A 10,826-nucleotide genomic window follows, 5' to 3' on the forward strand; every position below is an offset into this window, starting at 1 on the left:
AATGCAAACAAGCCCAGAAATAAAAATAGACAAATAAATATGCAAATAAAATGGGTCTGACTCAATCCGGAGGCTTAGGATCATCTGGATGAAGGGCTCTGATGTCCCCATCACTGGAGGTAGTTCTACCAGAACTTGATGAACAAACCGACCCAGATTCAATAGATACTATGAGAACAAGAGATGACACAAGGGATTCTGAGGATTTTGCTATACCATCCAAACTGAAATTCCTGATCTCTCGAATAAATTCCCTGGTTCCCACCCAGCTCACTGCAGACAATTTTCTCACCTGGAAATCCCAGATCATCCGATTGTTCAAAGCAAGCGGGTATCATGATTTTCTCGAAGGTCCCTCATCATCAACCTCAGGTATTTCCGCTGACTCTGACCACTGGTTGTTCCTTGATCAGTTCTTGGCATCAGCTCTACAGTCAACTATCTCTCCATCAATTCTACCATTCGTCATAAATCTGGTACACACGCATCAGATCTGGTCTGTTTTAGAACGTCAGTTGAACTCCGTATCAAGATCTCATGTCATTCAACTAAAGAACGAGCTCCACAGCATTAAGAAAAATGACAAATCCATGCAACAATACTTGATTCATGTTAGGAATATCGTCACTGCTCTTGCATCTGCCGGGTCTAAGCCTGATACCGAGGATATTATACTACATATTCTGAATGGTTTACCTTTCTCCTATGATTCATTTGCAACGGCTGTTAGAGTTAGAAGCTCTTCACTTGATCTGGATGAGTTATATGCCCTTCTTAGCAGTGAGGAAATCATTCAAACAACCAAGGACAAGCAGTTGACTAATTTTGACACAAATCTCGCACTACTTTCTCTCCGTGGGAGAGGAAGAGGCCGATTCTCTTCTGTTAGCAGGGAGCTTCCCTTCAGAGGCCGTGGTCGCGGTCGATCCGGACACTGGTTCCCGTCAGGCCGAGGCAAAGATCCTAGAAGCTTACCAGAATGCCAAATTTGCTTTAAGCGAGGTCACACGGCAATCAATTGCTGGCATAGACTGGATCCTACTTTTTCGTCTGATTCGTCTCGTTCCTCCTTCAGTCAGAAGGCTTTGCTGGCTAATCCTTCTGAGCACTCAAGAACTTCTGATTGGGTTGTTGATAGTGGGGCTACATCCCACATGACCCCTGATCCGTCCGTCCTTCAGAACTCTGCACCGTATCAAGGCCATGATCATGTGTCCTTAGGCAACAACTCCACCATTCCGATTCATCATACTGGTACAGAAATTCTTCAAACACCGTCCCATAATCTTCAACTGTCCCAAGTTCTTCATACTCCTGGTATTTCACATAATTTATTGTCAGTTCACAAACTTGCCTGTGATAATAACTGCACCCTGATCTTCAATTCTTCTGGATGCTCTATTAAGGACAACATCACCAACAGGACGATTCTTCACGGTCGATGTACTGATGGGTTATACAGGTTCCCTCTTCAGTTTTCTCAACTCACTACTTCCAACCCTTATACCTCACCATCTGGTTCTACTGCTCTTCTAACTTCCACTACTTCACATGATACATGGCACCAAAGACTTGGTCATCCGGGCTCTGCTGTTCTTCGCACTCTTATGTCAAGAAGGCTCATTCCTAGCACCAAGCAGTCTACTTTCTCCTGTCCGGCCTGCCTTATGGCCAAAAGCAGCAGACTACCATTTCATAAGGCAGTTCATACCACTACAGCTCCTCTTCAACTCATTCATTCGGACGTTTGGGGACCTTCCTCTGTCTCCTCACAGCAAGGGTTCAAATATTATGTTTCCTTTGTTGATGATTTTACCAGGTTTACCTGGGTCTTTCCAATTCAATACAAATCAGATGTCTTACCTATATTCATACATTTTAAGAGAATGGTTGAAACTCAATTCACAGCCTCCATTAAAGTGTTTCATTCAGACAGTGGTGGTGAGTTCATCTCCAAGAAATTTTCTTCTCTATTTTCTAAGTATGGTATTCTTCATCAACGGTCGTCTCCTCATACTCCAGAGCAAAACGGGGTTGCAGAGCGAAAGAACAGACATATCCTGGAATCTATTCGAAGTCTTCTAATTGCTTCTTCTCTCCCAGTTTCATTTTGGGTAGAAGCTCTTTTAACTTCTGTATTCCTCATCAACTGTGCACCGTCTCCTATTTTACACCACAAATCACCTTATGAGCTTCTCCATGGACATCCTCCGGACTATTCTCTACTTCGGATCTTCGGATGTCAATGCTTCCCATGGCTTAAGCCTTACCAGCATAACAAATTGGCTCCACGCTCTCTTCCTTGTATTTTTCTTGGATACTCTACTCAACACAAGGGCTATCGCTGTTACAATCCGACAACAGGTCGTGTTTTCATATCCAGGCACGTTCAGTTTGATGAGCATATTTTTCCTTTCTCTCAGGTTACCTATTCCTCTTCAAGTTCACCAGTGCTACCTACACCGTTGCTAGTTCCGGACTTTTCAACCTGTCCTCGTCCATCTCATACCCCAGCAGTACAATCTTCTTCTTCTTCGTCTGCAACGGCCACTGATCGGTTACCTCTCTCTTCCCACACTTCTTCTTCTCATACTACCACTAATACTGGCACACCCTCACTCTCTTCGGTACCTTCAACTGCCGTTCCTACATCCTCGTCTGTGCCACTACCAGTCAGACATCCTATGATAACCAGATCACAAACTGGGTCTCTAAAACCCAAGGAATTATTCTCTCTTCACACAAATATTTCTTCCCTCATTGAACCCACCTGTTACTCTACGTACCGCTGTTCTTGATTCTAATTGGCGTCAGGCAATGTCTACGGAGTTCAATGCCTTAATGGATCAACAAACTTGGAGACTTGTTCCCAGACCAACAGATCAAAACGTTCTTGGGTGTCGATGGACCTACAAAATCAAGAAACACTCAGATGGATCCATTGCACGCTACAAAGCACGTTTGGTTGCTAAAGGGTTCAATCAGGAGTTTGGTGTTGATTACACTGAAACATTCAGTCCGGTTGCCAAGTTTCAAACAATCAGAGTGCTTCTTGTTGTTGCCCTGACCTCTAACTGGCCTATTAGACAACTGGACATCTCAAATGCCTTCCTCCATGGTACACTCAATGAAACGGTGCTTATGGAACAGCCGTCGGGTTTCGTCGACTCATCCTACCCTCAGCACGTTTGTCTTCTTCAGAAAGCTCTGTATGGGCTGAAACAGGCACCACGTCAATGGTTCTCCACCTTCTCCTCTTTCCTTCTTGACCAAGGCTTCACTGTTAGCAAGGCTGACCCCTCTCTGTTTCTCTTTGCTTGCAAAAGCGTCCATATTTACATCCTCATATACGTCGATGATATCCTATTAACTGGCAATAATAAGGATGCAATTGCTGATCTTCTGCTCCGACTTCAGCTCAGGTTCAAAGTTAAGGACTTGAGAAATCTGTCTCAGTTCTTAGGGGTACAGTTTGTCTTCTCTTCTCAAGGTATCTCCCTTCATCAGCAGCACTATGCAAACATCATTCTGCAACGAGCTGGGTTAGAGCACTGTAAACCAGTGTCCTCTCCCTTACCTACAAAGCATTCGACCTCCTCTACAGATTCTATCTTATTTCCAGATGCCGCACTCTATCGCCGCCTTGCTGGATCCCTTCAATACCTGACTATTACTAGACCAGATCTTACTTTTGTAGTGAACTATCTATGTCAATTCATGCATAAACCATTGACCTCTCACTATCAGCTGCTTAAAAGAGTGCTTCGTTACGTGAAAGGAACATTGGATTTTTCACTGAACTACCGTCCCAGTTCCTTCGTCCTCACCGCCTATTGTGATTCGGACTGGGCCGGTGACCCCTTTGATCGCAAGTCCACGACTGGTTTCTGTGTCTTTCTCGGAGATAATCCCATCTCCTGGTACTCCAAGAAGCAACCTACGGTTGCCCGATCATCTACGGAGGCCGAATACAGGGCGTTAGCTATTACATCTACTGAGATCATCTGGCTTCGCCGGTTACTGCGTGAATTTCATATTTCTACTATCACCCCCACCGAACTTTTGTGTGATAACGTCTCTGCTTTGGCACTGGCCACTAATCCGGTTTTTCACGCACGAACCAAGCATATAGAAATTGACTATCACTTCGTCAGGGAGAAGGTGAACTCTGGTGAAATCAAACTCAGCCACATATCCTCTATTGACCAACCTGCAGACTTGTTTACAAAAGCTCATTCTTCTCAACGGCATCATCTTCTCTGCTCCAAGCTTCATGTTCTTCTGACCTCTCAGCTTGACGGGGGGTCTTGAATGATCACTGGTTCCAGAAGCCTCTCTTACCAGAATCAGTTGGTTAAACCGAATCAGTTGTAACAGTTCCAGTTCAACTGATTCGATCTTGATCCCTATATAAGGGAATGTAATAATCTCAGAAGTATGATGATGTATTGAATAAAACTCTTCTCTTTCTCTCTCTGAAACATCTCTCTGAAACCTTCCCAGGCGTCATTTACTGTAGCTTAGAAGCTCTTCAAGAGAGAGAGAGAGAAATTCTAGATCACATTTACACACCTTTTATTTCTCAAGAAACATATTTTCCACAACTTTAATTTTGTGTTGCATAACAGTGCATCTTGGGAATGTTAACTTCCCAATTATATTAAAAAGGAAATGAAAAAAAAAAAGTGTTAGAGCAGCACTAGCCCCCATTGTCGGTCTTCCATCATTTGCAAGGAAACCATCTAACTTATTTTAGAAGAAAAGTCTTGTTGTTGTACACCATTTGGTTGATATAAAGAGTGAGAGATAGCATGCGAGTTCTCATGCAAGTAGAAAGAGCCCATTGGCTAACATGTCAACGAGTGCGACAAGGACCACCATGGTTACCTGGGTTGTGGGTGCACCCCGAAGGCCCTGAAGGTGTCACCGGACCTCTCAGAACCTGCAGAATGAGCCCACCGTCCTCCGCGCCCCACTCTCCTTCCAAAGGCCTGGCAGATGCCAAAAATGGATTCAAACTTGAGATCACCAGAAGGAGAAGCAACAGAAATTCTCTGGAGCAAAGACCCATCTCTACAAGTTTTACTGGACTCTGAGTACCTCGTTTGTGGAATTAAAATGGTGGATGTTTGATGGTGGAATAGATAGGGACAAAGGAGGCGAATGGAACGCAGCTCTTTATATAGCTAGAAACTTTTCCATCTCTCATCAGTTGACAAGGTTGGGCTTGCGTAGGTTTGCACGAATTCAATAGTTGGAAGTCCAATCAGCGTTTTTCTCCAAAAAAGACTGGACGCTGTAAACGGTTTGACGGTGAGGGGCCGTGATTCACGAGGACAATGGAACATCTAATCTACGTACGGGGTTATAACTGAAAGCGTGTATTTTGGGTTTCATCGCCGGGATTCTGAAAGGTTGGAGCAGCGTGAGTTTGAGAGAGCGGCACCATCCTGAGGGCTGATGACCGACCGGGCTCGAGCGGACTGGCAAAACGTGGACCGAGCTGCAGGATGGACCTATTCCAGATTAATTGACCAAGCAGGTCATGGTCATGTCAAAGATCTGTTGAATTTGATCCATTGAAAATATGGGAGGACGATTGGTAACTGCAATTGCATTTGGTTTTTTTTTTGAACCTTTTTTAACTTATCTGAAGAAAAAGTTGCACGTTCACAGGCTTTTTTGTTTTTTATCTCTACCTACTTTGACAAGCACGTTCATCTTCCGCTTTGGTTCCATTTGGCATAGTGATATTTCGTAAAAAATCTAGAAGCTGATTTATCTTTGTCAAAAAAGTTAAAAAAATCTGCTTAGGAGCAGCTTTATTTTAGATCTTATTTCTAAAAGTATTTTTTGACAAATGTTGAAAAGATATTTTGATTTTAATGAAATTTTACATTCTGAGCTAAATACTCACGAGCAAATCCACTAATTATATGCATGTCTTTTTAAAAGATAACAAAAAAAAAAAGAGAGGAGGAGGAGGGTGCCCCTCGAGCCCTAACCCTTAACATCTCCCACTTAACTGATATGCCTGTTATTAGGCCTGTTAACGAGCCGAGCTGCTCGGGCTTGGCTCGGGCTCGGCCCGGTAAGAGCTCGGCTCGAGCTCGGCCCGTTAGTCAAACAAGCCCGAGCCCGAGCCTAAAATGAGGCTCATTTAAACCCGAGCTCGAGCCCGAGCAGCTCACGAGCCCGTTTGGGCTCGCGACTTCACTGCCTGGTATCAAGCACAGAGCAGGCCGAGCCAATTCCGCATGGCTTTGGATTTGGTTTTCCTGGTAGAAGAAGCCATGCCGCCATGGTTCCTCTCCGAGGTGGGCTCCGGCTTCTGGTCCTCGTTGAAGAGGGCGAACAGGCAGACGTCCAGGTCCGCCTGTGGCCGCCACGGCATCCCGGCATTCCCTGACAGCACACGCCGCATGCCGCCCCTGCCCCTGTCTCGTTTGCATCCCCCTTCGACGGCCACCCCGTGTCAGGGACCACGACTTTAACGTCGTTGTACTTGACGGCGGACATGGCCGTGAACACAGTGTTGATCTGGGCATCGATCGACGTTCCTGACCTTTTTTTTTCCCTCTTCCCTCCCCCCGACGGGCCCACCCGCACTTGCTAGCTTTTAAAAGCTCACACCCAGTTGCCATACAGGACTAGTGCTTCGATATTGGTGTAGCGATGGGAAACTCCGACGCTCCCCCCTCTTCCCTCAAGCAAAATATCTACCACTGTTATTCGCCGCAGCAAAAAGCAATCAAACACCCCTTAAAAGACTTCACCGCCCCACTGCACTCTCCCATCTCCCGCACCCCTCAGCCTAGCCATGATAGGATGTAATGGCGTCTTCGGCCGTGTCTGCAGCCGACGCCGTGCCAGCGGTGCTCGCGGCCGAAGCCGGCGGCCGCCGCACGTGACGAGGTGAGTCCACTCTTCTCCTTTTTTTTTTCTTTCTTTCATTCTTCCCTTCATTCTTCCCTTCTTCTTTATTTCATTCTTTCTTTCTTCTCTCTCCCGCCCGTCCATCCCCATCCCCTGGTCGCCATCCCAGAGCTCGGGCTCACGCTCGGCCTGAGAGGCTCGGGTTCGGGCAAACGGGCTTTACGAGCTCGAGCCCGAGCCTTTGTTGTGCCTACCGAGCCCGAGCTCGAGCTCGATACAAGGCTCGGTACCGAGCCCGAGCCCAAGTCAGAGCCTAAAATTTTGTGGGACGAGCCGAGCCGAGCCCGAGCCTCAACCACTATTTACTAGAAGTTCCCCTATCAGCCTTATGTAAATAAAGAAAATATTACTTTTTGTTGCTGGTGTTATATTTTCAAATATGAAAATACATCAAGAAGATCTTGGATTATCATGTTAATCACAATCAATGTGGAATATAAAACTATAAAGATATACCTGTATCCATTGCTAAAATCTGTCCTTGCTTTTAGAGAGAAGGATCACCTTAACAATGTTCCTCAAGAGTGTCTCACGATGGTTAGAGGCACAAATTATATTGTAGGTATGAACCCTAGAGTCTCTCATTTCTTTTATAGGTCTCCCACCATCAAGAAGACCAAATGACTCTTTTAGTAGGTTTTCTACCAGCAAAAAAATCAAAAGGCTCTTACAAGCAAGAAAATCAAAAGACTCTTTTAATAGGTTTTCTACCCATAAATACAATTGGACTAGTAATGACCCATAATCCTTTAATTGGATATTATAGGGTGTGTGGGACACTTTAATAGAATATTAGTTTATAATATTCTTACATTCTCCCACTTGACCCATACACCCATAAAACAAAATAAAACATTTTTTGTAATTTGAAAATACTTCAAAATCTTTTTTTTTAAATTTTGTAAACGACTATTATGGGTTATGACATTAAAATCATACACATGCACGCTTTTCATTAGAAAACCTTCCTAGTCCAATATACTTCATATGAGTTTCATTATATCAATGTCAAATTGGTTACCAATGCGAGTCATAGCAGTCATTTGTTATTCAATCAACAAAATTCCTTCCATGTAGCACAACACTAGCAACTTCATTCAACATGATCTTTTATAGGAGTTCATTATGCCTTGGGTTCATATTCATGTCTATTTCAGACATTTTTCTTGTCATCTTTTATCCACACAATTCAATGTACATATAAGTGAAAAACAAGAAAACAGAAACAATTATACTTGGATATCCATATATGTCTTGAAGAAAACATTCAATACATTAATGAGCTCACTAACATGTTCAAAACATGGATAAATACATAAGACCCATACTGTCAACATGTTCTTTAAAATTCTTTCCTGTTAATCCTTTCGTCAAAGGATCAGCAACATAAGTGAAGTCTCGATATGTTCTATGGACACTGTTTGTTTCCGTACTTCCTCCTTGACACTAAGGTATTTGAGCTTCATATGCTTTGCACTATTAGAATACTTGTCATTCTTGGAGAAAAAGACTGCATAGGAATTATCATAATAAATTCTCAGCGGCTTGGCTATAGATTCGACAACTCCAAGTCCGAGATAAAGTTCCTCAGCCATAAACCATGCACTGTGGCTTCAAAGCACGCCACAAACTCAGCCTCCATTGTAGACGAAGCAGTAATAGTTTGCTTCATACTCTTCCAGAAAATAGCTCCACCTGCTAGCAAAAACACATAACCAGAATTGGATTTCCTGCTATCTGAGCAACCAGCAAAATTAGAGTCTGAGTATCCGATCACCTCTAGATTATCAATTCTTCTAAAGGTGAGCAAATAATCTTTCGTTCCTTGCAAATAGCGCAGTACCCTCTTCGCAGCTTTCCAATGGGACATTCCTGGATTACTTTGGTAACGCCCTAGCATGCCAACTGCAAAACTGATATCTGGCCTCGTACAAGTTTGTGCATATATCAAGCTTCCCACAACAGATGCATACGAAATCTTTTCCATCTCCTTCCGCTCCCAATCAGTCTTGGGATATTGTGAGATGCTAAACTTATCACCTTTCGTTATCGGGGTATCTAAAGATGAACAATCTTTCATGCTAAATCTCTCAAGAATTCTTTCTATATAAATTAATCAAAAATGCACTTTGAAGTATTAAGTTACTTCAAATAGGCGGATCAGGTTCACCTGTTTAAATTTAATTAATTTCTTGTTAATTTCAGAGCTAAGCAAAATTCAGAAATAATACTACTGGGCACGGCCCAATAGGGCCCAGAGTTGGTCTATAATGAACATGGCCCGATAGGGCCCATATCAGACACGGCCCAATGGGCCCGCATAGACCCGACCCAATAGGGCCCCCAAGGTTGGCCTCTTATTGGTTCATTTATGCAATAGAATCCATTGCAGGGACCAATATCTAATTACATAGTATTGTTCCGCAATAAAACTTGAGTAAAGGGACCAAACAAATATAGTTGAGGACTTTTATATAATAAATCTTTCTTATAGGGACCAAATACAAATTATAAAAGACTTTTTTATGAAATAACCTACTGCCAAGGGCTTTTCTACAAAATTTTTCTTTATTGGCCAAACGGGTTCAGGTTTCGGATTTCAGGTTTCGGATTTCGAGTTTCGGGCATGAACTGGGTTTCGAATTTCTGGTTCGGGTATGAATTGGGCCCAAGTTGGGCCCAGAAAGGTACGGCCCAACTGGGCCCAACCGGACTGAACTGGGCTCAAGTTGAGCCTGAAATAGATAGGGCCTAGTTTGGCCCGTGATGGGCCTCCTCCTTCCCCAAATCCCCCATGGACAGGGAAAGAAGGAACAATCAGGAGAGAAGGGGGCAGTAGGGTGGCCGGCCTGGGTGGCCGGGGGCTGTGGCCCGGTTGACGGCCAGCCGGCCGCTGCGGTGGCCGGGGTCAAGGAGCAACCGAGATGATCTCGGTTTGAGGGGCGGAACATAGGAGGAAAAAAATCATATTATTTGGCATGAGAACGAAGATAAGGGGAAGGGAGGCTCACCGGCGGTCAACAAAGATGGCAGATCTTGGCCGAGGGAGGCTCGATCCAGTAATCAAGCGGCGGTGGCGCTTCTGGAGAGGAAACAGGGGAAAGCTTGTGAAGGGGCTTCGGATGGTGCTCGGCCGGGAGAGCACGCCGATTACCAGACAAGAGGAGGAGAAGGGAAGGAAGGAGAGGAGAGGAAGAGTCGAAGGAGGGCTCGGAGGTCTGGAAGGAGGAGGAAAAGAAAGGGTTTTATAGCCCTTTGGTAACGGCTCTTCGCCGCGTGAATCGCGGCGGTCGAGCGTGATCCGCAGCCGTGATTGGCCGCGGTTTCCCCGGAAATGGGGGGGTGCCGCGGGATGCCCGCGGCGCCTTGCCCCAGTTGCTCCCGGAGGAGCCGAAGAGGATCGCCATCGCGATCCTCTGTTTCGGTTCCTCCCATATTAGGATCGGGGCTGAAGTTGGCTGGGGCTGCTGACTTTAGCCCAGTATCCCATATTCTCTCCTCCTTAAAAAAATTTCGTCCTCGAAATTTAAGAGATCTAGGCCTTTCAGATGCTCAGCCCATTGAGTAATATAAATCCAAGATCTTATTTTTTTTCTCGATCAAAATCAGTATGATAGATAACTTTGAATCAATTATCAAAAATTTCATATAAACTCGCAAGATTAGCACTAGATAAGTGACTAACTAAAATCTCAGATTGAAATTATCATCTTGATGCATGTTCACTCGAGATCGGATCTGGATCAATTCACAACAGGAATTATAAAAATTAGTTGTGTTTGGGATAGAACTTAAAATCAAATAGATCTCATATACTTATCATGGTAGTGTGCTGATACCTCAAAGGATAATGACCAACCTTGGAGTTAAATCATTAAATGGCTAGAAAT

General features: G+C 44.3%; 1 pseudogene; it reads right to left on the reverse strand.

Annotated features, from left to right (window-relative positions):
- Positions 1-8,485: 8,485 nt before the first annotated feature.
- On the reverse strand, positions 8,486-9,016 carry LOC148703381 (secreted RxLR effector protein 161 pseudogene; annotated as a pseudogene).
- Between the last annotated feature and the right edge of the window lie 1,810 nt (positions 9,017-10,826).

Source organism: Phoenix dactylifera, chromosome 5 (genome assembly GCF_051530095.1).
Source record: "Phoenix dactylifera cultivar Ajwa chromosome 5, Ajwa_hap1_PhDact_Kaust_v1.1, whole genome shotgun sequence".
In the NCBI taxonomy this organism is placed as follows: domain Eukaryota; kingdom Viridiplantae; phylum Streptophyta; class Magnoliopsida; order Arecales; family Arecaceae; genus Phoenix; species Phoenix dactylifera.